The sequence below is a fragment of the Chenopodium album genome, chromosome 5 (genome assembly GCF_948465745.1).
Source record: "Chenopodium album chromosome 5, dcCheAlbu1.1, whole genome shotgun sequence".
In the NCBI taxonomy this organism is placed as follows: Eukaryota; Viridiplantae; Streptophyta; class Magnoliopsida; order Caryophyllales; family Amaranthaceae; genus Chenopodium; species Chenopodium album.
In genome coordinates this window covers 4,353,427-4,379,173 of record NC_137838.1, presented here as the reverse complement: position 1 = coordinate 4,379,173, position 25,747 = coordinate 4,353,427, and the positions used below count along the sequence as shown (strand labels likewise).

The following is a 25,747-nucleotide window of genomic DNA, read 5'->3' as shown; positions in this document are numbered from 1 at the left end:
CTAAATGTCCTCCACCTTCAATGGGGTCATTAGGGCATGTATCTCCTTCTCGTAAGGAGGTTCCTGGGAGTAACGAGCTTGGATTTGAAGTCCTACAACTTCTCTTTGCACACTGAATACTGTCGTACGGTTTCCCAACTTCCCCATGTCTACTCCTCTGCTTTCTAATTGTAAGGGGATGTGAGGGATGTTTCGCCGAGGTGGAATTAAGTGAGGCAATTCCCAATTCGGAACTCGACCTACCAAGTGGTCTAGGATTAGTTGGTGTTGGTTGGATAGCAGCTGCATTGTGTGGCTGGGAGGACCCACTCTCTCTGCATTCGGAGGGGATGGAAGTGTTGCACTCCATCTCGTCGGAGTCGGCCTGAAAAAGCTCCTTGAGCGGACAGGTGAGCTCCTTGATGGTTTCGGGGGATTGATTGGTACTTCTGGTAAGGTGATCGAGTGTGGTGGTTTCGGGAACGGTGAGAAGGGAAGCTGTGACTGATGGAAGAGAGGCGAGGGTTCGGGATCTTTTTCTGGTGAGATGGTGACGAGGTTAGTGGTGGAGGAATGGAAGTTGTCGTGGCTAGGGTTAGGGTTGTCGGGGATGAAATTCTTGGTTTTTTCTGGGATGGTTTCGGGTCTTGTTCGGGGTGATCCAACTCCATTTGCACCGGAGAGGAGGTAGTTACAGGGGTTAGAGACATGCTCAGAGTTGTCGAGGGTTCTACTATTTTTTTCGACTCCATTGATAAGGTTGGAGTTGTTTTCTTGGTGAGGATGGCGAGTAGATGAAGGGTTGTCTTGCTTATAAGCTCTTACTTGGGATGGATTACTTGTTGCCAGAGAGTTTTGGGAGTGGTGATTTACCTCATTGGTTGCATGGACATGATTAAAATTGAAGGTCAATGGTTTTGAGCTTGTTTGCATGCTTGTAATAGCAGATTTCATGATTATACCTCCACTTTCAGTATTTGCAGAAACGTTTTGTCTTCCCTTATTTTCGAATTCTTTATTTTGGAGTGATAAGGGAGTCCACCTATTATTTTGAGAGGTGTTGGGTGTCTTTTTTAATTGGTTCTTTTTGGGTGGGCCTTCAGAATTTTGGCTTGGAGTAATTGTTTTCCCATTTCTGATATAGGGTTGGGTTTTCCTAGCTGGGCTTATTTTGTTCACTACCAAAGACCATGGCCCAACCTCTGACTGGATTTGTTCAGTAGTTGAATTAGAATTATTGGCTGTATTAGGACTACTACCCACTAAGCTCTGTAGCTTGCTGCCATCAGGTTGACTATTGGGCTGGGCTGTGTCAGAATTGGGCGGTGCCAACAAGTGAGAGCAACTTGCCTTTGCATTTCCAATCCGGCCACAAGCAAAGCATATTGTGTGAAAAATTTCATATTCAATTAGTTGCCATTGATTGCCAACCCAAACTCTAGAGATAAGAGGATTTTGCATGTTAATCTCAATACAAACTCTTGCATATCGAGCACGAGTTATTTGATTCGTTGCAAAATCTACGCGAATTGGCTTCCCAATTGATCTTGCAATTTTAAAGAGGGCTTCTTTATCATAGTATTCAACCAGAAGTTCTGGAAACCTAATCCATATTGTTAATAGCTCGAAGGGATTCATTGATGGCCTAAAGTTAGGAACCCATCTAGTGATCATTAGATAATGATCTTGAACGAACCAAGGTCCCCCAAAAAGGGCTCTCTCGTAATCATCTTGGAGTGAGAAGCGAAAAAGATAAACATTTTTACCTATGTCAATGACCTCAAGGGAACCTTTAGGCCTCCACATTGCACGGGCCCGTTGAGTCATAAAGGATGGACGGACATTAATACCCAGGCACCTGCCCATTAGAGTGAGTTTCCAAGGTTGACGAAGTTTGTCAAGAGTTTCCTAGGGAATTGCACTACATGTAATTCAGACGGTGGAGTTATTTCACTATCCTCCCATTCAGTCGAGTTGAGCATAATTTTCCTTGCTTCATTAAACCATTGAGGAGAATTAGCCACAGCTTCTCTGAAAGACATAGATGGTTTTGTAGTAGCGATCGTCTCCTTAGGGAGATTAGTTTCAGTTGCATAATCAGAATCATGCATTTTAGTGTCTCTAAGTTGTTGTGTAGTCCCAGACATCGTTGGAGGAGGCTTCTGAGGAGAGGAAGCCCCTACCATGATGTAACAAGAGACACCTTACAGCACTTAACTCCCGGAGCCTAACACGCCCTGGCGTGCAGGTGAGTCTCCGATGGTTAAAATGGTGCAAGAGAGCCTCTATAAAAAACTAGGGAAACAAACTGAGAGCAAGATGCTAGAGAGAAAATTCTAAAGAGAGAAAAAACTCAATATTTAGTATCATTACATGACATTTATTCACGGTTCATTTCACCTTACAATTATTACGATAGTTATACTGAGTTAAGTACATACGAGAAGACCCTATTTTCTTTATATTATCACTCTTTGTGCACCCACTTCCTTTTTATTTCATTTGGGTACTCAATTAAAAAAATCCGGCTAATTAACTCATGTTTAACTCATCATTAACCTTAGGCACATTTATTTATTTATTTATTTATTTTAAAGCAAATAAATGTAAAACCATTGAATTTTACCAAATTCAATTAATTAGATTGATGATAATTTTCTTCTTTTTGTAAAAAAAAAATTAATAAGTATGGAGTACCATATATCATCTTATAATCCTTATGTACTCAATATCATCTTATAATGCTACCATATTCCATTAATTATAATTTAACCAACATAAGAGATAAGGTAATTACAAATCTTTCATTACAAACTAGGTTAAAAAGTTAAACACTTAGGGCCTGTTCTCATTGACTGAACTCAGCTGAACTGAATTGAACTGAACTGAATTGAGCTGAACTGAACTGAACTGAAATGAATATTTTATAAGAGAAGGAAATTAGGAGCTGAGCTAAACTGAACTGAACTGAATTGAACTGAGCTGAGCTGAACTGAACTGAACTGAACTGAACTGAATTGAAGTGAATTTCAACGTAAGAGAACAGGCCCTTAAACTCCATACATCTTTGATTATCTCATAATTTTATTTAACAAGTTTTTTTTAAAAAAAATGGAATAGGGAGGGGTGATCTCATAAAAATAATAATAGTCATTCGACACTTACAACCATCTCTTAAAAGATCTAAATTCTCAGTACAAGGATTAAACACCCCTAAACTAATGACATCGCTTCTGATCTGCTCCTGAATAATTTTAGATATCTTTATATCGTTCTTGACGGAGAACCATTGATGTATAGTCGCATAAGTGATAAAACTTGATTGGTCATCAAAATCTGTGAATTTGCAAGACGAATCTTCTAAATCTGCACTCATATACCTACAGACTCACAATTTCACAAATTTGCAAGATGAATCTTCCAAATTTGTATCTCTGCACACATTAAAAAAACAAACAAACAATACTAAACACTTCACAGAGGGACTGACTATAATCACCATACCGATGGTGATCTTTATTGGCTAAAAACATTAAGTTAAAGAAAAATTTGGGCTTACCATCGGTAAAAACCGATGACAACCCCTAAGTTTTAATATGGTGGCTAAGTTTGAAGAGAGAGAACAGAGAAAATTTTAGGGTGTCTTTTAAGAGAGAGCTACACCGTTGATATTAAACAAGCTCATTTTTTTTAGGGAAAAAAGCTTATAAATTAGAATTTTAGGTCTTAGGCCCTGTTCTATTCACCTTTAAAAAAAAAGTAAAAATAATTTCAATTCAGAAAAAATAAGTTCCATTCAGTAAAATTAATTTCAGTTTAGTAAAAATAATTTCAGTTCAGTAAAAATAAGTTCAGTTTAGTAAAATTCAGTTTTCTAAAGAAGAATTATAATAGAAAATCAGTAAAAATAATTTCAGTTCATCAAAAATAATTTCAGTTCAGTAAAATTAATTTAAGTTCAGTAAAAATAATTTAAGTTCGGCAAAAATAATTTCAGTTCAGTAAAAATAATTTTAGTTCAGCAAAATTAAGGTGAAGAGAACAGGGCCTTACTTCGTATATTTTTATATATATATATTTTTTATCCCTTTGAATCGGTTTGGTTTAGCTGTTTTGGTTTTATTTTAAATTTAAATTAGTTGGAAAATTTAAAGTCATTTACTGGTATACGACTATTAGTATAGTAATCGGCCGTTAATAAGCAATCCTATTTTTAAGATCATAAAAAATAATATTAAAATTTTTCCATTTCAATTTTCCCTCTCAATAATAAAAAATAATATTTCAAAAAAAAGAAAAAGAAAATAAAGAAAGAGAAATAAAAATATTGCTTATGAATGCATTGCTAATGATAATAGTTGCTTTAATACAACAAATAATCTCCATTATTTCAATAAAACGCTAATCCCAACCCACTTGTTCTATTCCTCTCAAAACTCAAAACTCTATCCTCTTTCCCTAATCCCCCACAGACGACTAATCTATTCCTCTCAAAACTCAAATTTCTCCATCCTCATTGATGGAAAACAAAAAACGAAAACGCAAATGTCATTGTAATTGTGATGAAGAAATCAAGGAAATTAAATCCAATAATATTTCTTTACTCTTTGATATGATTTAATATGAAAGAAATGAGGAGCTGGAATGCCACAGGGAAAAGTTTTGCAAACATTTAACGTAATTTGTTAACTTACGAATTATTCATGTTATTTGTTAAATGATGGATAACTTATACTTTATTATTGCACCATAGGAGTTGGGTACAAATATTTTGGTAGTGGAAAAAAGTAAGAGAGAGAAAGATAAAAATACAAAATTGCAAATGTAATTGTAATTGTGATGAAGAAATCAAGGAAATTAAATCTAATAATATTTCTTTACTCTTTGAGATGATTTAATCTGAAAGAAATGAGGAGCTGGAATGTCACAGGGAAAAGTTTTGCAAACATTTAACGTAATTTGTTAATTTACGAATTATTAATGTTATTTGTTAAATGATGGATAACTTATACTTCCTCCGTGTAATACCCTAAAATTTTCTATTTTAAGTTTCGAGGACGAAACTTGTTTAAAGGTTTTTCTGGGACGGGTTTCATCATTTGTAATCGCAAACATATGATGAAGCACATCCCAGAAAAACATTTAAGGTGCACTTAATCCGATATTTTCTTCGATGAACATAACTCTTCACGCATGGGTATGAATTCTACTTAAACAGCAAAATTAGCAACCTCCTTAAATAACTCTTAAATTTTAATCCACCGCCGCTGAAGAAAAGTAGGGACAGTTAGAATAAATAAAAACCCTAGATCAATAGCGCAGCCGCGGAGATGGATGTGGTAAGTTGCTGATGTATTCCTTGAATTGTTGATTGTAATTGTTATCAAAAATATTTTATATATATGAGCACATACATTATTTATACATGGGTAAAAGTATAGTCAAAGTAAGTATATATACAGTGTATGTCAAACTGCTATAATTATATATTACGCCTATTTTTTTTTCATGTTTAATGTTTATTATTCATTAATATATCTTTTTTTAGCTTCTTATATATGGGCTATGTTTATCATTTTATTTTCTTCATTCCTAAATATTACAACTAAAATGAGTAGTTGAAGTTTTATTGATCAAAGTACGCTCTTAAATGTTTGTTGGTAAGTAGTCAAATTACTCAAATACAGGTCATACTACCTTTTCTTTGTCTCTCTTTATGCCACAAAGTGAGAAACTAGCTTAATTAATAGCCGATGTCTTTTTAATTTTTTTTTTAAATAGAAATAATTAAAATTTTATAATTCTCATAATATGGTGGTACCAAACCCATTTTTCTAAAGTCTAACCCACTTGCATTTACTAGGCTTTGTAAAGTTTTCGTCCCCAATCACGATCCTTCAATCTCTTTCTAATTCTATTAAACATATAAAAATTACATATTGGAAAATTTTGGGCCAATGGAGGTTTATTATTGCTAATCAAGGTCGCAATTTTCCTCTTAAGTAAAAATAACATATTTTATATATAAAGAGAAAAGATGGACCAATTAGAATTATTATTGCAAATCAAGGTCGCAGAATTACCCTCTAATATATAATCCTAATCCATCTCTAAACTTGTAAGGTTCCAAATTATAATATTTATGTCATTTTTTTTCTTAGCTTCTAATTATTACTCCGTATCATCTTTATTGCTCTAGCAAAGTCCTTATACCTTATTAGTATAGAAGTATAATAAGCTTTATTTTCAAAAAAAAAAAAAAAAGAAAGAAAAAAAAAGAGAGAAGCATAATAAGCTATTTTTGGGCAAGAAAAGTACATAAACACAACCTATTAAATGGAGAAAAATAATGAATATTCAGAAAAGGGTGAATTAGTGAATGAGCTTGTTGAAGGGAGGGATCTTACCAAGTAGCTGTTGTTGATGATTCTCAACAATGAACAACCACGGTCATCCTCTAGCAACGACGACAACGGTGCGTACAGATGGATTGCTCAAAAGATATTAGCCAAGTTTGAGAGGTCATTACAGATCTTGCAATATGATCCAAGCAACAACCTATCTTTTTTTTTTTTGAAAGAAAGCGGGATTAGTGCATTAATTCAAAGCAAGAGAGTCCATGAGTACATACGGGGCAACCTCACATGGAACAAGGTTTTCCCAAATTTGTTCTCTACCCATAGGCACTAATCTAGCTAGATGATGGGCTACAAAGTTCCCATCTCTTTTGGTATGAGACCAAATAATAACAGAAAAACAAGAACTAACATGCACGATGTCTTCTAGGATGTTATCAACTGCAGCAAGGGCGACTGAGTTTTTGTTAAGCCTGGAAATTAATTGCAGCGAGTCTGACTCGATTATAGCGTCAGTGAGACCACGATCTCTAGCCAGATGCAGACCAAAGAGAGCTGCTTTACTTTCAGCAACCAAAGGCTCCCAGCAAGCTTTAAACCTTCGCACAGCAGAGAAGATTACGTGCCCCTTACAGTCACGGGCATCAGCACCCAATCCCACCCAACCCTCTTCACTAATGGAGGCATCAACGTTGATCTTCACGGCACCAGCAGGAGGAGGCAACCAGACCTTACTGCCAGGGTCATGAGTTTGAGCAGTGCCACCGTAAATTTTCTCCATATACTCACCAAAGTCCACCACCAATCTGCAATGTCTGTATAGGATAACTTCTTCCAGCTCCCAGGTATTATCAAAAACCCATTTGTTGCGTCTGAACCAAATAAACCAAGTTAGGAAGAGGCTTCTTTGGTAGACATCAGAAGCAAGTACCTTCTTCCAATGTAGCAGGACTTCCCCAAAGGAATCTAGGCTGCCAATATCGAGGGCTTTTTCACACCCACTCCTAATCCATAACTGACGCATACTAGGACACAAAATGACAGCATGCAAAATTGTTTCAGCATCACCTCCGCAGCAGGGACATCTTTAGGTGTCTATATTTAAGCACACTACGAGAAGGGAGGGTAAAAGAGCAGCACCTCCAAAGAAAGTGACGCACCTTTGGGGTAACCTCTGCCTTCCATATTTCAGTCTAGAAGTGCTCAAAACCATCCAAGTTCAAGGATTTTCCCAGCAGATACGCTGACTTTACCTCATAACGTCCATCCTTGGACCAAGCCCAAGTGAGAACATCTCTAGGAAGACGCTCACTAATAGGAATAGAAAGAGCAGCCTTCCTATCACGCTCATTGAACACTGCTTCCAGCTTGAGAGTATCCCATACCTTTCCTTCTGTATCAATCAAATCAGACACCATAGTACACATATCTTCCCTACTTTCGGAAGTAGCAAATCTGCTGGTATCATCAATTAGCCACGGGTCCTTCCATATGTGTATATTACGCCCATCTCCTACCCTCCATAACATCCCTTCTTTGATTAAAGCTTTTGAACTCCAAAGGCTTTGCCAAGAGAAGCTTGAAATTGGCCCAAGAGCAGCATCAAAAATCGTAGTATGAGGGAAATATTTAGCCTTTAGAACACGGCTAACCAAGGAAGCTTCATTAGTTGCAATCCGCCATAATTGTTTTCCAAGCAAAGCGTCATTGAACACTCCCTAGTCACGAAAACCCATCCCTCCTAAAAACTTAGGTTGACATAGGGCATCCCATCTCCTCCAATGAATTTTCCTTCCCCTCTCATTCGAACCCCACCAAAATCTAGCCATCATCCCATGAATTTCATTAATTAAACCCGAGGGAAACTTATAGACACCCATGAGATATGTAGGTATGGCTTGTATCACCGATTTTAGAAGTACTTCTTTCCCGGCTCTAGATAATAGCTTCTCCTTCCATCCTTGCAATTTCTTCCAAATTCGATCCTTCACAAAAGCAAAAACCGCTTTCTTCGATCTTCCTACATCAGTAGGCAATCCAAGATACTTCACATGCTTCTCAACCATTTCCATACCAAGAATAGAGCTAAAAGTGATCCGTGAAGGTAAAGGAACCCCTTTACTAAAAGACACCTCAGATTTCTCCAAATTAATTTTTTGCCCGGAAGTTGCTTCGTATCTGTTGAGAATATCAACAATAATCGAACATTCCTGAGAGGTAGCTCTAGTAAATAAAAGACTGTCATCTGCGAAAAACAGATGAGTAATTTCCGGACCATTTCTGCTAGCTCGAACCCCATGAATCATCTTTTGCTCCGAAGCCTTTTGAAGCATCCTAGAAAGAACATCAGCAACAAGGATGAAGAGATAAGGTGAAATAGGGTCACCTTGCCGGAGCCCTCGGGACGGAATCGATGTATCCGAAGGGACCCCATTAATTAGGAAAGAGTAACTAACAGAAGTCACAAATGTCATAATAGTATCAACCCAAGCACCTGCAAAGCCCATTTTTATCAGCAATTTCCTCAGAAAAACCCATTCCACCCAATCATACGCCTTGCTCATATCTAACTTCATCGCAATTGAGCCCCGACGACCTTTCGACCTCTTTTTCATAGTATGAAATAGGTCCAGAGCTATAAGAGCATTATCAGTGATCAACCTTTTCGGGACAAAAGCACTCTGATTTTCAGTTATAAGGCCTTGAAGGAGGGGTTTCAACCTATTAGCTACTGATTTCGAAGCCAATTTATAGAGGACATTACACAAGGAAATCGGACGAAATTGAGCAATACTAGTGGGATCTTTAATTTTCGGAATGAGAGCCACATGAGTACGATTAACCTCAGAAAGCGAAATTCTACCAGAAATAACACTATTAACAAAGTTTGTCACATCATCACCAACAATATGCCAATATTTCTGATAAAAAATCGCATGTAAACCATCCGGGCCCGGTGCTTTACAGGGACTCATTTGAGACAAAGCTGTAAATATTTCGGCTTTCGTAAAAGTACGACATAAGGTGGAATTCATACCTTCATTAATCAGAGTAGGAACACATCCAAGGACTTCTTCCATGATTGTGTCATCTATATTCCCCTGCGTGAATAAGGAACCATAGAAAGAAAGAATAATTTTCTCAATCTCCTTCTTCCCTGACCTCCACACGCCATCATCATCAATAAGCCCTCTGATATAATTCTTGCTCTTTCTCTGAGACGCTTTGTGATGGAAGTATTTCGTATTGCGGTCTCCGTCTCTGATTTCCGATACCCTCGAACGGAGGTACCAATATGCCTCATTTTTCTCATGTAGCTCATCAATAAGGGCCTCAATCCTCTTGCATTCATCAAAATTCGGGCAAGAACCTCCAAGATTCTGAGCAACCTTCAAAGCATCCTCTGCATCAGCAATTTTTTCACCCAAATTCTCGAAGCTATCTTTGCTCCAATCCATCAAATGTTTCCCTACTGCTGCAATTTTTTCCGCCATGTTCAGATGTCTAGCGCCCTCCCAAGCACCCCTTATAACATCCTCAATACCTTCAGTGAGCATCCAGCAAGTTTCAAAGCGAAACTCTCTCTTTCTAGGCTAAGTCTAAGTTTCAAGCAACAACCTATCTAAGTCTAAGGTGTTTGAACAAACAACAACTGATTCTCCTTATTCTTTCAGTGGAAGCCCTAAAAGTCAAGACTCTGATAATAATGGTGATTTCAAACATCCATTTGACCTTAAAAATGACCCCAAAAAGTTGAGGTAATACAATTATTTGTTGTTTGTAAATTCTTATTATAGATTATAATCTGATGATCTATTTTAGTTAGTACTTTATTATTTATTTTATTACATGAGCTAGATTTATTTTGCTTCATTTTTTAAATATAATAGATAATTGAAAATTTTGTAAAAAACCACCTTTTAAATCTTTTTTTTTTTTTCATATAACCACCTTTTTAAAAAATGTTGCAAAATACCATCATTTTTAAAAATTTTGTTGCAAATTACCACTTTTTTAGCCAAATTTATCAATTGTTTTATATTGAATTGGTGGTAAATTACAACAAATTTTTCTATTGGTGGTCTTTTGCAACATTTTTTTTTTAAAAAGGTGGTTAAAAAAAAAATTAAAAGGTGGTTTTTGCAAAATTTCCTACATAATTTATATGATATTTAATCAACATTAGTATTATGAATGAAAATAAGAAACATGACCATTTTTTTTTAATGGGTTGTGGGATATAGAGGTGGGTTTGGGTGGGGTTAGCTATAGTGATTTGATCAAAGAATTAGGCAAATATTTTACATCATGATTTGCTTCATTGTTCAATTTTTGGTAGGTTAAATAGTGTTTAATCGAATTTAAGGTTTTTTTTCCCTATATAAATTAATTATCACATTAAAATTATTTTCTTTAGTAGACACATTGGAGAACAACCTATTCACAAGTTTGAAAGTAGGTCTCCTAGGAAAGAAATGAATTTAATTATTTCAAAATTATTATTTATATATTTTGCATATTTACGAGTACATGTTTAATTTTCTTTTCTCCCCTTCACTCCGTACGTTCAATTCCTCTCTATTTTGATCATCGGTTTATTTTCTTGAATTAATTTTTCAGATTAAAACCAAACAAAAATTGATTCTTGATGACATTTACCAAAATTTATGATTTTCATGTTAAATATTTGTTAACATGGTCCAGCTATCCCACATCGACCTAGCTCGATTGGTGCATATTCTGTAATCTGAAGAGTAATATGATTCGACCTAGTCGAATCTATCTTAGCTACACTTCCTGCAATATAATTAAATTTAGTAAAGTATCTTTTGTTTTTTGTGGTTGGTTTATTCCTTGATTAGTATCAGGTTAAGCTAATTAACGTAGTAGAGTCAGTTGTAAAGATGGCATTATTCCAATTCTTGTTGCAAACACACTGGATTTTTAACATGCGTATCACCTGTCTCCACAATTTCCAGGATAATAATTTAATTTTCCCAAAAAGATAATGTTTCTTCTAATTTTAAAACATCCAAAATGTGTTTATGTTGATCAAGTTGAGACTTTTATACATCCTTAATTATATATAAATTAGATTTGTGTTTTATATTGTAGAAGGGTTATTCCTCAAGTGACACAAAGAGTGCAAGGTTGTACGAAAAACGGGCTTGAAGGCCCGATTGAAGATGGTTTTAGTTGGAGAAAATATGGACAAAAGGACATTCTTGGAGCTAAATTTCCAAGGTAATTAATTAGCTAGTCTACATGCATATATAATGGGATTGATTATTTGTTTGATTTTGCATTTCATAATCTTATAGATGTCCTAAATGATTGAAGGAAAACTAGTTGCCTTTAATTTGTCATGCGTTCACCTATCCGGCCCTGTTCACTTCACCTTACAAAAAAAATACGGAGTATTTAGTAAAAATAAGTTCAGTTTAGTAAAAATAAGTTCAGTTCGGTAAAAATAATTTCAGAAAAATCATAACAGAAAACCAATAAAAATAATTTCACTTTAGTCAAATTAATTCCAGTTCAATAATAATTTAAGTTCAGCTAGCAAAATTGATTTCAGTTTAGTAAACAAAAATAAGGCAAAGTGAACGGGGCATTAGTCCTATATGATGTTAATTGAGCAAGTGAGTAACCATTAGTCTGATCTCGGTCTTTCTTGATCTCCTAGTGTTACTGTCTTCGCCATGGCCTGATATTGCACGAATTAAAACTGAAAGTTGAAAGGGGTATCACTCATACCTATTACCTGCCTTGGCTGCTTGAAGACCGTAGTTAGCAAACTATCAACAAATCTAAAGAGTGTGACATACATGTTTAACCTATGCTATTCACCTAAGCAAACAGCCTAAGAACGAATGTTTGTGTAAAAAATAAGAGCCTAATAAGAATGCTACTACAACAAACGTTGCTTAACAACTTGTTATATATATATATATAACTTATTACTTATACGTAGTATATAATAGTTGTTTCGGGTGAAAACAATGGGGCCTTGCCGAAGGCCCGTTGAAGTGGTGAAGACTGGATTCGGTCCAAGGGATGTTGGGCCGAAGGTTTCCTGCACAGCAAACACACGTAAACTAGCCTCGGGGGTGTTGCCGAGGAAGGCCCCTCCGATGCTAAAGTCAGTACAATGTGTAGAGAGAGAAAGCTATGCAAGAGAATTAATTGCTTGAGGCTTTGTGTGTTGTGTACAAATGAATGAATTGAAGGCTTTTATACCTTAGCACATATGGAGAATGTGGGCCGTGGCCCAATTGACATGTCTGGTGGACTGACCTTGACTTTAGCACAATTGGAGAGTTGAACCTGGACCTTGGGCTTTTAATTGGATCATTTAATGACTAGGCCCAATTGGACTAGATTGGACCCAAACAACTTGCCCCCCAGACCCGATTTGGAAGGATGACGGGTCGGGTCTGATTAATCAGAAAAGGAGGGAAGTAAATGATTTAATTAATCCAAGAAATTTGGATTTAAACCGTAATTAATGAGATAACAACGGTTAGGTGAATGATTGTGGAAGTTGGACGGATAATGGGCGGTTTAATCGTGAGGTCGTGTGTTTAACGGTTACTTAGTGGAGTATTTAAGAGAAATTAAAGCGCAGACTCCCAGAATTCCCATTCTTGGAGATATAATCAGAGGCGCGTCATCCCTCCTCACTTCTTCACCAACACAAACCCAGAACTCTCGAGAAAAAACCCAAGAACCCGCATCAAAACTTCGCAAATTCCCCGAGCATTGAGCTTAGAAACTGAGATTCGTCACTACCAATTCGTAAATCGGCAACTTTCGCTTCAGATTAAGGTAATTCCCTTTGATTTTAGTTTTTATTTTTCTTCAAATTCGAACTCTTTTTCCTCTTTTTCGACTTTTTTTCTTCGAAACTCATCAATGGCGAGGGAAGTTAGAGGTAGGGCCCGTGCTCCAAGAAGAGCAAGGCCGATTCCCGATCCTAGGAACAGGACGGGGACCTGGAATGGACAGAGAGCAGAATCTGACCCTGCTGAAGGGATTAGGGCAACTCCCATTTCTTCGGCTCCTCCTCAGGGGGCGGAGGGGCCGAGCGTTTCTGGGCGAGATGATGAAGTTCCCGCCGTCCTTTGGGATATCCTTCCTGGGTTTTCAGAGTGGGAGGATGCTGAAGTGGCTTCGGCCATGATAAAGAACCGCCCCTACTCATGGTGGGTAGAGAATGCCGAACAGTATCGGTTTGCCGAGCAGATTGAGCTGCATTACGGCATCCTTGAAGCTGATGGGTATTGGTGCCGAATGCCCGTGGCATCCGATAGAATCCATCGTCCACCCCCGGGGTATGTGGGGGTATATACAAGACAACTTCAGTATGGGCTGAGGTTCCCTTTGGACGTATTCGTCCGAGACTTGCTGATCCATTATAACATTTCTCTATGTCAGCTAACTCCCATCAGCATCCGAAGGGTGATGACATACTTGTGGGTCTGCAAGTTCTTCAGGTATGTGCCGAACCTGCACTGCTTCAGAAAGCTCCATCGGCTAGTGCCAAATATTCAAAGTGGGCACGGACATCACGGCTCTGGGTGGTACCGGATTGAGTCTCGGCCCCAGTATCTGACCATGTGGCCGAATGACTCTTCAGACAAAGACTGGAGAGGTCAATGGATCTGGGTTAGGGCGCCCACAGATCCGGACCACCCTTGCGTCTTCAGTGCCCCCAGGTATCTTGCCGAGCCTGATCCCGAGATGGGAAGCTTGGGTCCCCCCGAAGGTGACGGTTCGGATCCGAACCTTAATCAGCAGAACATCTTTGGCAAGCGGCCGAACCCGGGGGGCAGCGGTCGGATGCAGCATATCCCGGAGACTTGGCTCCCCGATACGCATTATGTCTTCCAAGAGAACATGTTAGCAGCTGTCGGCCTCAGCCGAAAGTTTAGGGATGGTAAGTTTCTTCGGCTGGGGCCGAGGCCTTTTAATTATATCTTTTCCTCTGCTTTTACTTCGTACTTCTCTGCTGTGCCGACCTAGCTGAACTAATCCTTTCCCTCTTCTTCTTTCAGAGCGGGACGAGACCAACGTCGGCATTAACTACGATCGTCTCGGCGTCAACCGAGAACGTGTCGTAACTGCTCGGGCTCCTTCTATCACTGAATCGAAGCATAGGGAAGTCCATCTAGACTCTACCCATTTCCAAATTGAGGCTGTTGCTCTATATCGGAAGCAGAAGCCTTGGTGGAAGAAGAGGGATCCCTTGTTTCAGCTGTTAGACGAAGAAGCTGAAGCTGCCCGTACAGCCGAAGAGGTTGCACGGGTTATTGAAGCTTGCGAAGGAGGAGTGGGGTCTTCCAGAGATGCTGAAGAAGAAGCTGCAGCTAGGGCAACTGAAGAAGACGAGGCTTTGCTGAAGACTTCGGTGAGTTCTTTAGACCTAGCTTTTCAGCTTTGCTGTTGCTTTTTTTTTTTTTTTTTTTTTTTTTGCTGTTACTCATACCCTTCGTCCCCCCTTGTCTTTTACAGTCCGAGGAGAGTAATAGACAGAGAGAGGGTAAAGCCCCTGCTCGTCCCGAAGACCAGATACAAGAAGAGTCTGAAGACTCAGACATGGACGAGCAGCCGCTTCAAAAAAGGCGACGAAGGATGGCCATCATCGGCCCTCATGACTTTCAAAGGAGGCCGATGACCATCGGCATCGAAATAAGGGAACCTGAGGAAGGCGGTGGATCGCCGAGGGTTCCCCGGCCGCCGGCTCAATCACCTCCGAGGACCCCTCCGCCACCTCCCGAGATGGAGGTGGATCAGAAAACTCCCGATCCTAAGGGAGGGGTTCAAGAGGAAGCTCAAGAGTGTGCTGCTGAGCACAGAGATGAGAATGCTGTGATGCCCAATGCTGAGGGTTTCACAGCCGATATTGCAAGAGAGGTTGAGGCTTTCGTCCTCACACCTGATGAAGAAGCGGAGGTCATAGTAATTGACTCTGCTGAGAAGAAGGGGGATGCTGAGCCATCTAAGACTCAAGAAGCTCCATCGTCATCCTTCCCTTCCTTCTAGACGCTGCAGTCTGGAGAAATGGGTTTCTCGGCCCCCCAAATGCCAATCCCAGATCATATCTGGGACCTCATATGGGGTCAGAACCGAGAAGGTGCTGCAGCCTACTTCGGCAATTTTGCTGGCATGTCCGAAGTAGATAGGGCGAGGATCTGGTCGCTGAAGGCCACTGCTGGGATGGGCGAATCCAGCAGATCAGTTCCAGACCCAGCCAGGTCTAACCAACTGCTGATGATGCAGGTGATTCTCCTTTGCCTTTATCTCTTTCTCACTTCAGCTCTTCAGTTGTGTTTTTGTTTGTTTTTTTTTTTGACTTGTGCCCCTGTTTCCAGTTTGTGCACAATCAGACTCTCACTGTAGAGCTGATAGATACCCTACAAGATAGGGTTGACGCTGCTGAGTACGACAAGAAGGTAGCCGAAGAGGAGCTAAAGCTTGCCAAGCTGAAGCAAGCAGCGGCTGAAGAGAAGCAGCAGAAGGGTGAAGAGTATGAAAAGAAAGCTGCTGAAGCCCTTCAGACCTTCTGCGATGCCATGGAGAAGGAAGTTTTCCCCCCGCTGATGGAAGGGGAAAAATTTCTTCAGGAGCACATGGGAGTGGATATTTCCAAATTCAAAGCTGCCATCGGGAGCCGAATCCAAGAAGGAACTGTTGCACAAGCTGAAGTGCAGCAGAAGTTGGAAGCTCTTGAAGCCAGCAGAATGGCTGCTGAAGAGGCGCTCCAGGCTCGGAATGTCCAACTCTCCGAAGCTGCTACTGCCGCTGAAGCTCAACTAGCCAAGCTCCAAGAGGCTGAGAATCAGCTGAAGGTCAAGGAAGATAAGTTGACCCAAGCTCAGACCAAGGCTTCCCAAGTTCAGCAGGAACTGGACGAGCAGAAAGAGTCTTCCTCCAAGCTTGCTGATGAGCTAAAGAAATCCAAGGAAGACTTGGAGGAGACGAAAAAGAAGCTGGCTGATGCTGAGGCTCTACTCAAGGTGCGCATCTATACCCAAGAAGAGTATGAAATGGGTTTTAGAAACGGGTTCAGAGTGTGCCGAAGAGTCTGCCTACATGCTGAGCCGAAGCTTGACTGGTCCAAATGTGCTGAATGGGTCCAGGATCCCGAAGACCCTCACATGAAATATGCAACTCCAATCGAAGCTGAAATCCTTAAGGCTGAGGAAGCCGAAGAAGAAGCTGAGAGGGAGGAGTTGGAGGCTGAACGGAGGGAGAGGGAGGCTTAGCAGGGTGCAAAGCCCGCCTCTTCTGCTGCTGGGGCTGAGGCCACCATGGGGTCCAACAACGCTGATCAGTCTGATCCTCGGGCTGAAGCATAGGAACTCGGGCAGTCGTCTTCAGAATCTTGCGGTTCATCGTGCGCTCAACTTTAGACTTGCCGCTTTCTGAATTTTTTGCCTTGTTTTTTGCTTCAGCTTGCCTTGTCGTACAAACAGTTTATTTTTGTTTCTGTACGTATTTCGGCAGCTGTTATTTTCCGCTTGTGGGCGGCTGCCGATACAGTCTTTGATTTATTTGAACTTGTAGCTCACTTTCTGAGCATGAATTATTAATCTGATGTTCCTTTCTTCAACTGCTTTGTCTTATTTTGAATGCTTTACTGTTTCTGATCTTGAGAAATTTTCGTAAAAAATTCGCGAAGTGCAAAGCTTTCGGCTTAAAGAGTTCTGCTGAACATAGACTTGCACTGGTAGTGCCTCTTGCCCCCTCAGAAATCTAAAGATTCAAGTCTTTGGATTACTAAGCTGGGTTTTATTTTTCTATCTTTTGAAAATGGATATCCGAAACACAGGGCCAACTGAAGGCAATGCTTCGGACAATGGCTTTCTGGGATACAAGGCTCAGTTAAGGCAATACCCCAGAATGAAGAACAAGTCTTTGGAGAACAAGTCCTACTGAAGTTTGACTTCAGCTGAAAGACCGGAGTTCTTTAAAAAGACGAGCTTGTCAGCAATCCGAAACCCAGTTACCCGGAGGCGAAGGTTTCAGACAGGGCTGAATAAAAAATTTCCAACAGTTGCTGATATCCTTGATTTTCTGTCTATCTTTAAAAATGGATATCCGAAACACAGGGCCAACTGAAGGCAATGCTTCGGATAATGGCTTTCTGGGATACGAGGCTCAGTTAAGGCAATATCCCAGACTTGTCCATGGACTCATGTCTTTGGAGAACAAGTCTTACTGAAGCTTGACTTCAGCTGGAAGACCAGTGTTCTTTAAAAAGACGGGTTTGTCAGCAATCCGAAACCCAGTTACCCAGAGGCGAAGGTTTCAGACAGGGCTGAATAAAAACCCTTAAAGAGTAGATAGAACAAAGAAAACTTTGAAAGAATAAAAAGTTGCAAATGTTTATATAAATGGTGGCTCCAAGGCCTTTCATTAATTCAAAATGTACTTACAAAGATTGTTCTGCCCCGAAGGGTTTACACATGATATTTCTTCAGTACATCAGCGTTCCAGTGATTTTTCAACTCAGTTCCATCCAACTGCCGAAGTCGGTATGTCCCTGGCTGAAGCTCATCACTGATCTCGTAGGGCCCTTCCCATGTAGCTGAGAGTTTCCCATGGATTCGGCCTTTCTGAACTGCAGCAGCATTCCGAAGGACAAGGTCTCCAATTTTGAGGGGCCTTGCATGGACCCTTCGGTTGTAAAATTTGTTGATTCTCTGCTTATAAGCAGCCATTCTGTCTCGGGCTGAGTCTCTTACTTCGTCGAGGAAATCGAGAGATTCCTTCATCAGTTGCTCATTCTCAGCTGAGAAGTGGTGCACCCGTAAGCTCTCAGAGCCAATTTCCACTGGGAGGACGGCTTCGGCGCCATACACCAGTTCAAAAGGTGAATAGCCCGTTGCCTCTTTTTCAATTGTCCGTAGGGACCAAAGGGTTCCTGGGAGCTCCTCCAGCCACTTGGACTTTTGATCCTCCACCCTCTTTTTGAGGGCATTTAGGATCTGTTTATTTGTAGCTTCGGCTTGTCCGTTACTTTGCGGGTGGCATACCGCTGAATATGCCAGTTTGATGCCGAACTGATCTGTATACCGCTTCAGCGGTAAGTTATCGAATTGCCTCCCATGATCGAAGACAAATACTCTCGGGATGCCGAAACGAGTGATGATATTCTGCCAGATAAATTTTCTGACAGTTTGCTCTGTAATGTTCGAGGCTGCTTCGGCCTCGATCCATTTACTGAAGTAATCAACACCGACTATCAGCCATTTTTTCTGGTACATAGCATCTGGAAATGGTCCCAGTATATCCAGTCCCCATTGGGCAAACGGGAGTGGATTAAGAATCGGCTGAAGATCCCTAGCTGGCTGATGGATAACTGGTGCGAATTTTTGACATTTTTCGCATTTCCGAACCAGCTCCTTAGCATCTGAGATCATGGTGGGCCAGTAATATCCGGCCCTCAATGCCTTGTGGGCTAAGGTCCTTCCCCCGATGTGGTTCCCGCAGATGCCGAGGTGAATCTCCCGTAGGATATAATCTGCATCTGTCGGTCCCACGCATTTCAGCAATGGGGCTGAGAAGGATTTTTTCAGAAGCTCCCCCCTGAAGACGATGAACCTTGAGCTGGTTCTCTTCAGCTTGGAGGCCAAAATTCTATCTTCGGGAATCTCTCCCCGAAGCTTGAAAGCTAGGATGGGGTCCATCCAGCTGGGCTCTGGGTCAGCGCAGCACACTTCAGGTGCTTCGTCGACACTTCTTTCTCGACGTACCTCCACATATACAGATCTGCTCAGCTCAGTGAGAGTTGAACTAGCAAGTTTGGAGAGTGCATCGGCCTGAGTATTCTGACCCCTTGGGATCAGTTGAACCTCAAAGGTTCTCAGCTTTGCAATGACTGATTTGATCTTGGCAAGATAGGCTATCATGGAGGGCTCTTTGGCCTCGTAGCTGCCACTGATCTGATATGCAACTAGCTGAGAGTCTTTTTTCAGGCAGACATGCTCGGTTTCCAAGGAGATGCACAGCTCTAGGCCAGCGATTGCTGCCTCATATTCAGCTTCGTTGTTCGAAGCCTTGAAAGAAAATTTTAGTGCATACTCAAAGGATTTGCCTTCGGGAGAGGTTATCACTACCCCTGCCCCTGAACCATTTACGGTGGAGGATCCATCCGTAAACACAGTCCAGACTTTCCTTTCATTATCTAGCGTCTCTTGGTACGAGCATTCGGCCAAGAAATCCGCTAGAGCTTGAGCCTTTATGGCAGCCCTCGGCTGGTAGCTGATGCTGAATTCGGTGAGCTCAAAAGCCCACTTGGCCAGCCTACCAGATTTTTCAACTTTGCCGAGAACTTTTTCCAGCGGCTGATCAGTTAAGACCACTATCTGATGGCAATCAAAATAGGGCCTCAGCTTCCGAGCCGCTACCACTACCGCAAAGGCGACTTTCTCGAGTAGAGGGTAGCGAGTCTCGGCATCCGTCAGGGTGTGACTGACGAAATAGATCGGTTGCTGAATTTTGCTTTCTTCCTTCAGCAGTACTGCACTGATGGTGGCTGGGCTAACAGCCACGTACAGATACAAAGTTTCTCCCTCTGCTGGGCTAGCCAGCGTTGGGAGTTGAGCCAGATGCTCCCGAAGCTGCTTGAAGGCTTCTTTTTGCTCTTCCTCCCAAACGAGCTCCTTTGTTTTCGGGAGTTTCAGGGCTTTGAAGAAAGGTAACCCCTTATCCGAAGCTCTGGAAATGAACCTCGAAAGGGCTGCCATTCTTCCGGTGAGCCGCTGAACATCCCGCTTTGTTTTCGGCTCAGGAAGGTCAAGCGCTGCTTTGACTTTGGAGGGATTGGCATCAATCCCCCTCTTGCTGACCATGAACCCAAGGAATTTCCCTGACTTCACGCCGAAGACACACTTCTTCGGATTCAGCTTCATTTGATGCTTTCTTAAGGTGGCGAAGGTTTCAGCCAGGTCCTTAACATGGTCCTCAGATTTTTTGCTTTTGACGATCGAATCGTCAACATAGACTTCCATGTTTCGGCCCTTTTGATCGGCGAAAACTTGATCCACCAGCCTTTGATAGGTTGCCCCCGCATTTTTCAATCCGAAGGGCATCATTTTATAATTGTACACCCCGGCGTTCGTGACGAATGCCGTCTTTGCTCGATCGTCGGGGTGCATGAAGATCTGATGATACCCTGAGAATGCGTCCATGAAACTAAGCAAGGCATGGCCACTTGTCGAGTCGACTAGCTGATCGATCCTCGGCAAGGGATAGAAATCCTTCGGACAATCCTTATTTAGGTCCGTGAAGTCAACGCACATCCTCCAGGTACCATTGGCCTTCTGAACCATCACCACATTTGCCAGCCATTCCGGATATTGACAAGGCTCGATGAAGCCTGCCTCCAGCAACTTTTTGACCTCGGCTGCGATGTCTCGGTTCTTATTTGCAGAGTAACTCCGCTTCTTTTGCTTAATTGGTCGACACGTTGGGTCAACGTTAAGCTTATGGGAGATGAGGTTTGGACTTATCCCGGGCATATCAGCTGCCGAGAAAGCAAACACATCTCTGTTGTCCCGAAGGAGCTGAATAAGTTCACAACGGGTGTTCGGATCAAGGTCCATCCCGATTGTTACACATTTCTCCGCGTCTCCTTCGGTCAATTCGACCGTTTCAGTCTGCTGGTCCATGTCCATTGTTGATGGACTGGACTCTTCACAATCTGGCCTGCTGTCTATGTCAGCCGGCGTCCCAGACTTTCTGTTCTTCGGCTGGCTCTCTGAGTCTTTCGGCTCAGATGAAGAGCTAGCCTTTTCCCTTTCTGGCCCTTTTTCTCTGGGCACAGAACCTTGGGCCGAAGCGCTTAGGCCTTTCGGCTTTTTTGTGCTTGGCTCTCTTTCTTTTTCTTTCTCCTCCTCATCCTTGTCGTCGTCATCTGGGCGACTAGTGGATGGCTTGAGGTAGTTGCACCTTCGGGCGTCCTTTTGGCTGCCCTGGATCCTTTCGGGGAAGCCGGCGTCTGAGACGTAAATCATCAGCTGATGATAAGTTGAGACGACCCCTTGGATCTCGTGAGTTATGGGTCTCCCCAAAATCACGTTATACACTGAAGGAGCGTCAATGACCAAAAATTCAGTCATGACATTCCTGGCTGCTTCATCGCAGCCGATGGTGACAGGAAGTGTCACCTTCCCATCTGGGTAAGTTGAAGCCCCATTGAATCCGGATACCGGGTAGGGTACTGGCGTAAGATGCTTGGGCTTCAGCTTGATTTGATTGTAGGCCTTTCGGAACAGAATGTTTGCTCCGCTGCCACCGTCAACAAGGACTTTGCTGACGTCGTGGTTGGCCACCGTGGCGATGATCACCAACGGATCCTCGTGAGGGAACGTCACCCCCCGGCAGTCGGCGGCTGTGAACGTCATGTTCGGCACCGGCGACTGGGGAGGCTGAATGTCGGCGTTGTTCACCTGGTGGGTCAGAGCCCTAAGGTGTCGCTTGTGTTCCCTCCGAGAGCATATTCCTCCCGAGATAACATTGATCGGAGAGAATTTTCCCTCCGCATTTTTACTGTTCTTCCGGGGGAAGTCGAGGTCTTGCCGAGAGTCCTTTGCTGACTTCTCGGCCTCCTTTTTCTCGCGGTGATCCGCGATGTATTTTTTCAAGTATCCCTTCCGGACCATGTCTTCGATCTGGTCCTTCAGCTGGATACACTCCTCAGTGTTATGTCCCGGAGATTCGTGGAACTCGTACCACTGATTTTTATTTTTTCGCTGATACCACTCTGGGAGTGGTCTCGGCTTTCGGTAACTCTGCTCTTCTTTCGTCACGCTGTAAATTTTGGCGCGTGGAAGAGAGAGCGGAGTGTAAGACTCGTATCTACCTGTGAACGAGGCAGATTTTTCCTTCCTCGGCTCGTTGGCCGAAGATTGTTCCGAGGCCTTGGCCTTTCCCTTTGTCCTCTGGCCTTGGCCTTCAGACAAGGGTGTTTGTTTTTGCTTCCTTCCCCCAGATTGAGGTTGGGTTTTTGTTTTGTTCCACTCTTCGGCTCGGATGAATTTATCCGAGGCATTCAGAGCTTCCTCCAAGGTCTGCGGGGTATGCATGACCATGAAGTCTAGGAACTTCCCAGGCTGAAGGCCATTCTGCATTGCAAAAACGGCTAACCCCTGGTCCAGCTGAGAGACGCTGGATGACTCGTTGCTGAAACGGGTCAGGTAGTCTCGGAGGCTTTCGGTCTCCCCCTGTTGCAGACCCATGAGTTCTGCAGTAGTCTTCTCTCGGCGGTTTGCCGTGGAAAACTTGCTCCTAAATTTGGAGGACAGATCGTCCCACCCTGTTATAGAGCCTTGTTTCACTCCCTTGGAGATCCATGCTTGCGCGACCCCCTTGAGAGTGGTTGGAAAATATTTGCACCAAGTCGCTTCGGACCTGGGGCAAAGATGCATGTGAGCCTCATACGAGGCAATGTGGTCCTTCGGATCCGAAGTCCCATCATATGTAATGTGCGACGGTATTTTAACCGTGGGCACGTGCTCTTCCAGTATCCACTGCTCAAATGGCGAACTGGTGGGTAGCATAACGGCCTTGCCCTTGTTCCTGGCCGAAGGGACCGCGCTCCGCCCTCTTAGAGAGGTAGGAGTGGTTTTCGTCCCTGGCTGGGAAGTTTGGGCTTCGGCTGCAGGGAACGAGAGGCGACTGTGCACGCTCGGTTCCTTGCCGCCGAGTCGGTCGAGAACGCTTCGGCGAACAGTCTCAGGTTGTTCTCGGCGAGCAGATTCTGGCCGAGAAGCTGAGCTGCTGCTCTTATGCGTTTCTGGTCGAGAAGTTGAGGATCGTGAGAAAAATTGAGGGTTCTCTTTCCTCTCTCTCTCGGTTCTCCAGGTATCCTCTTCCCACTTTTCCAGTTCCCGGAAGGAAGGAGGTTTTCCACCATCATGGTCTAGCTTCCTCCGCTGATGCCGGGTGTGCGGAGGAATTCGATCGCGAGGTGGAGGCATATTTTGTGCCCTCATGGCCTCCATGAGCACTGCCAGCGCTCTCGCCACCTCCTCCGAGCTGGGCCCCGTCAAAGGGGTCCTCGGCTGAGTGTGGGAATGAGAGCGGACGGTCAATGGTTGGCTTTGGGGCACGGAATGAGTCCTATGACCGGACTGATCTCTACTAGACCGAGAGGGACTCGGCCTCTGATGAGAGTTGTGAATTACGGGAGAAAGGGAATCCTCCCTGTATGATCCTCCTCCCGAACTGGCACCCTTGGGAGAGTTCCGGTCCGGTGAGGGTGATGGTGTAGGAGTTTTAGGCCTTTCGCCTGCTCCTTGACGGAGGCTTTTGCTCTTGCGGTTCTTAGCCATTGCCACTAAGATGATTGCAAGATGATTTTGATTAGAAATTTGGATTAAAGATTTTTGAAAGTCTTCCCCACAGATGGCGCCAAATTGTTTCGGGTGAAAACAATGGGGCCTTGCCGAAGGCCCGTTGAAGTGGTGAAGACTGGATTCGGTCCAAGGGATGTTGGGCCGAAGGTTTCCTGCACAGCAAACACACGTAAACTAGCCTCGGGGGTGTTGCCGAGGAAGGCCCCTCCGATGCTAAAGTCAGTACAATGTGTAGAGAGAGAAAGCTATGCAAGAGAATTAATTGCTTGAGGCTTTGTGTGTTGTGTACAAATGAATGAATTGAAGGCTTTTATACCTTAGCACATATGGAGAATGTGGGCCGTGGCCCAATTGACATGTCTGGTGGACTGACCTTGACTTTAGCACAATTGGAGAGTTGAACCTGGACCTTGGGCTTTTAATTGGATCATTTAATGACTAGGCCCAATTGGACTAAATTGGACCCAAACAATAGTTATATGTAACAGACTAGTAGTATTCTTCCTAAAGTCCTAAACATCTAAATAATAACTACCCCGTAATAAGTACCATTATGTTGATGTTTGCAGGGCATATTTTAGGTGTAATCAGAGAACACTTGAAGGATGTTTTGCTACAAAGCTAGTACAAAGAACCGAAGATGACCCTGCCTTCTTTCAAGTCATTTACCGCGGTATGCACACTTGTTCTAAGGCTTCCTTTCCCTCCTTCCCCACTAACCCTACACAAAAAACCGAGTCCATCGAGATCATAGCATATCCTCCTTGTCAACAATCAAAGGAAACCATGTTATTCTTTGAAAAAGACATCAAACCCTTTAGTAGTAATAGTAGTACCGTTCTACAAACTCATCATCATATTAATCATAGTTTTTCTACAAATACAATTACAAGTACGTTCCAATCTCCTTCATGTAGTGAACCGAACTTGATTGACTTCAATAATTATCGTAATGAGACAGTTTATAATCCACAAGACGCGTTCGTTCCAGAAGTAGTTACACATATGCATCCATCTTCTTCAGGTACTCATCATTATTCTGATGTTACACCACACCTTTCATTTGATCAAGGTGAATTTGACCATGATTTTTTCAGTGACAACCCTAATTACATTCAGTAATTCTTATTAATATACATATACACGAGTTACAAGTAGGCATTGATATTTTTTTTTTTTTTAGCTAATTAAGTAGGATTATTTTTTAAAAAAAAATAACACATTCGATGTGTAACAGTTTTGTGTTTGTACTTGTTTTTATCTAAGGTATAGTAGGCAATTATTGTTCTATGGTGCTTCTTTCGTCTCATAATGTTTTTCCTACTTATTTTCTTATGTTAATTATTTTTTGTGTGAAGTATATTTAATGTTCAAACTTTGAGCTAAATGAATACAAATGAACTACCCAAGATTTAAATTGAATTTCAGATAGGAAGATGTCAAAAATAACAAAATGGGCCTTCGGTAGCCTTACAAAGTGGTTAGTGGCCAATTTCATTCAGTTTTGGGTCGTTACTCAGCCCGAAGAAAAGCGTAGAAATTGGGCTATCTGATTAGATTTGGCAATGTGAAACAGTTTTGGGTCTTTGGGATCATTTCATTTACTAAAATTAAATATGTGAGCCTATCAACTTCTCTGGTTATGTTTCGATTAAACACGTTTATCATAGAGGTGATCAACTATGTGGTGATCGTCCAATAAATGGACGGGTTAGGGTAAGTCAAAAAAAGCCCGATCCGGCCTAAAAAGCCAAAAAGCCCTTGTTTCCAATTAGTCTAAGGTGCACCCTTATGCACCTTAAATAGGTGTAACAACATAGTCCAAAAGCCTAATTACACACAATCCAATTAAAAAAAAGCCCTAAAACTAAAAAATACGGAAACTGTAATACACCCACCCACACCCAATAAATGTAATGTCATTTCCAAACTCAAAAATCTTCTTCTTCTATATGATTTTCTCTCTCCTCTTTTTCACTTTCTCTCTCCTCTATTTCATTCTTTCACTAAAAAACTGCAAAAACATCAATGGACATTAGGAAAGAG

The 25,747-nt window shown here is 42.1% G+C and overlaps 1 pseudogene; it reads left to right on the top strand.

Moving 5' to 3' along the window:
* Positions 1–6,315: 6,315 nt before the first annotated feature.
* Positions 6,316–25,013, top strand: LOC145631342 (putative WRKY transcription factor 53; annotated as a pseudogene).
* Positions 25,014–25,747: the final 734 nt, after the last annotated feature.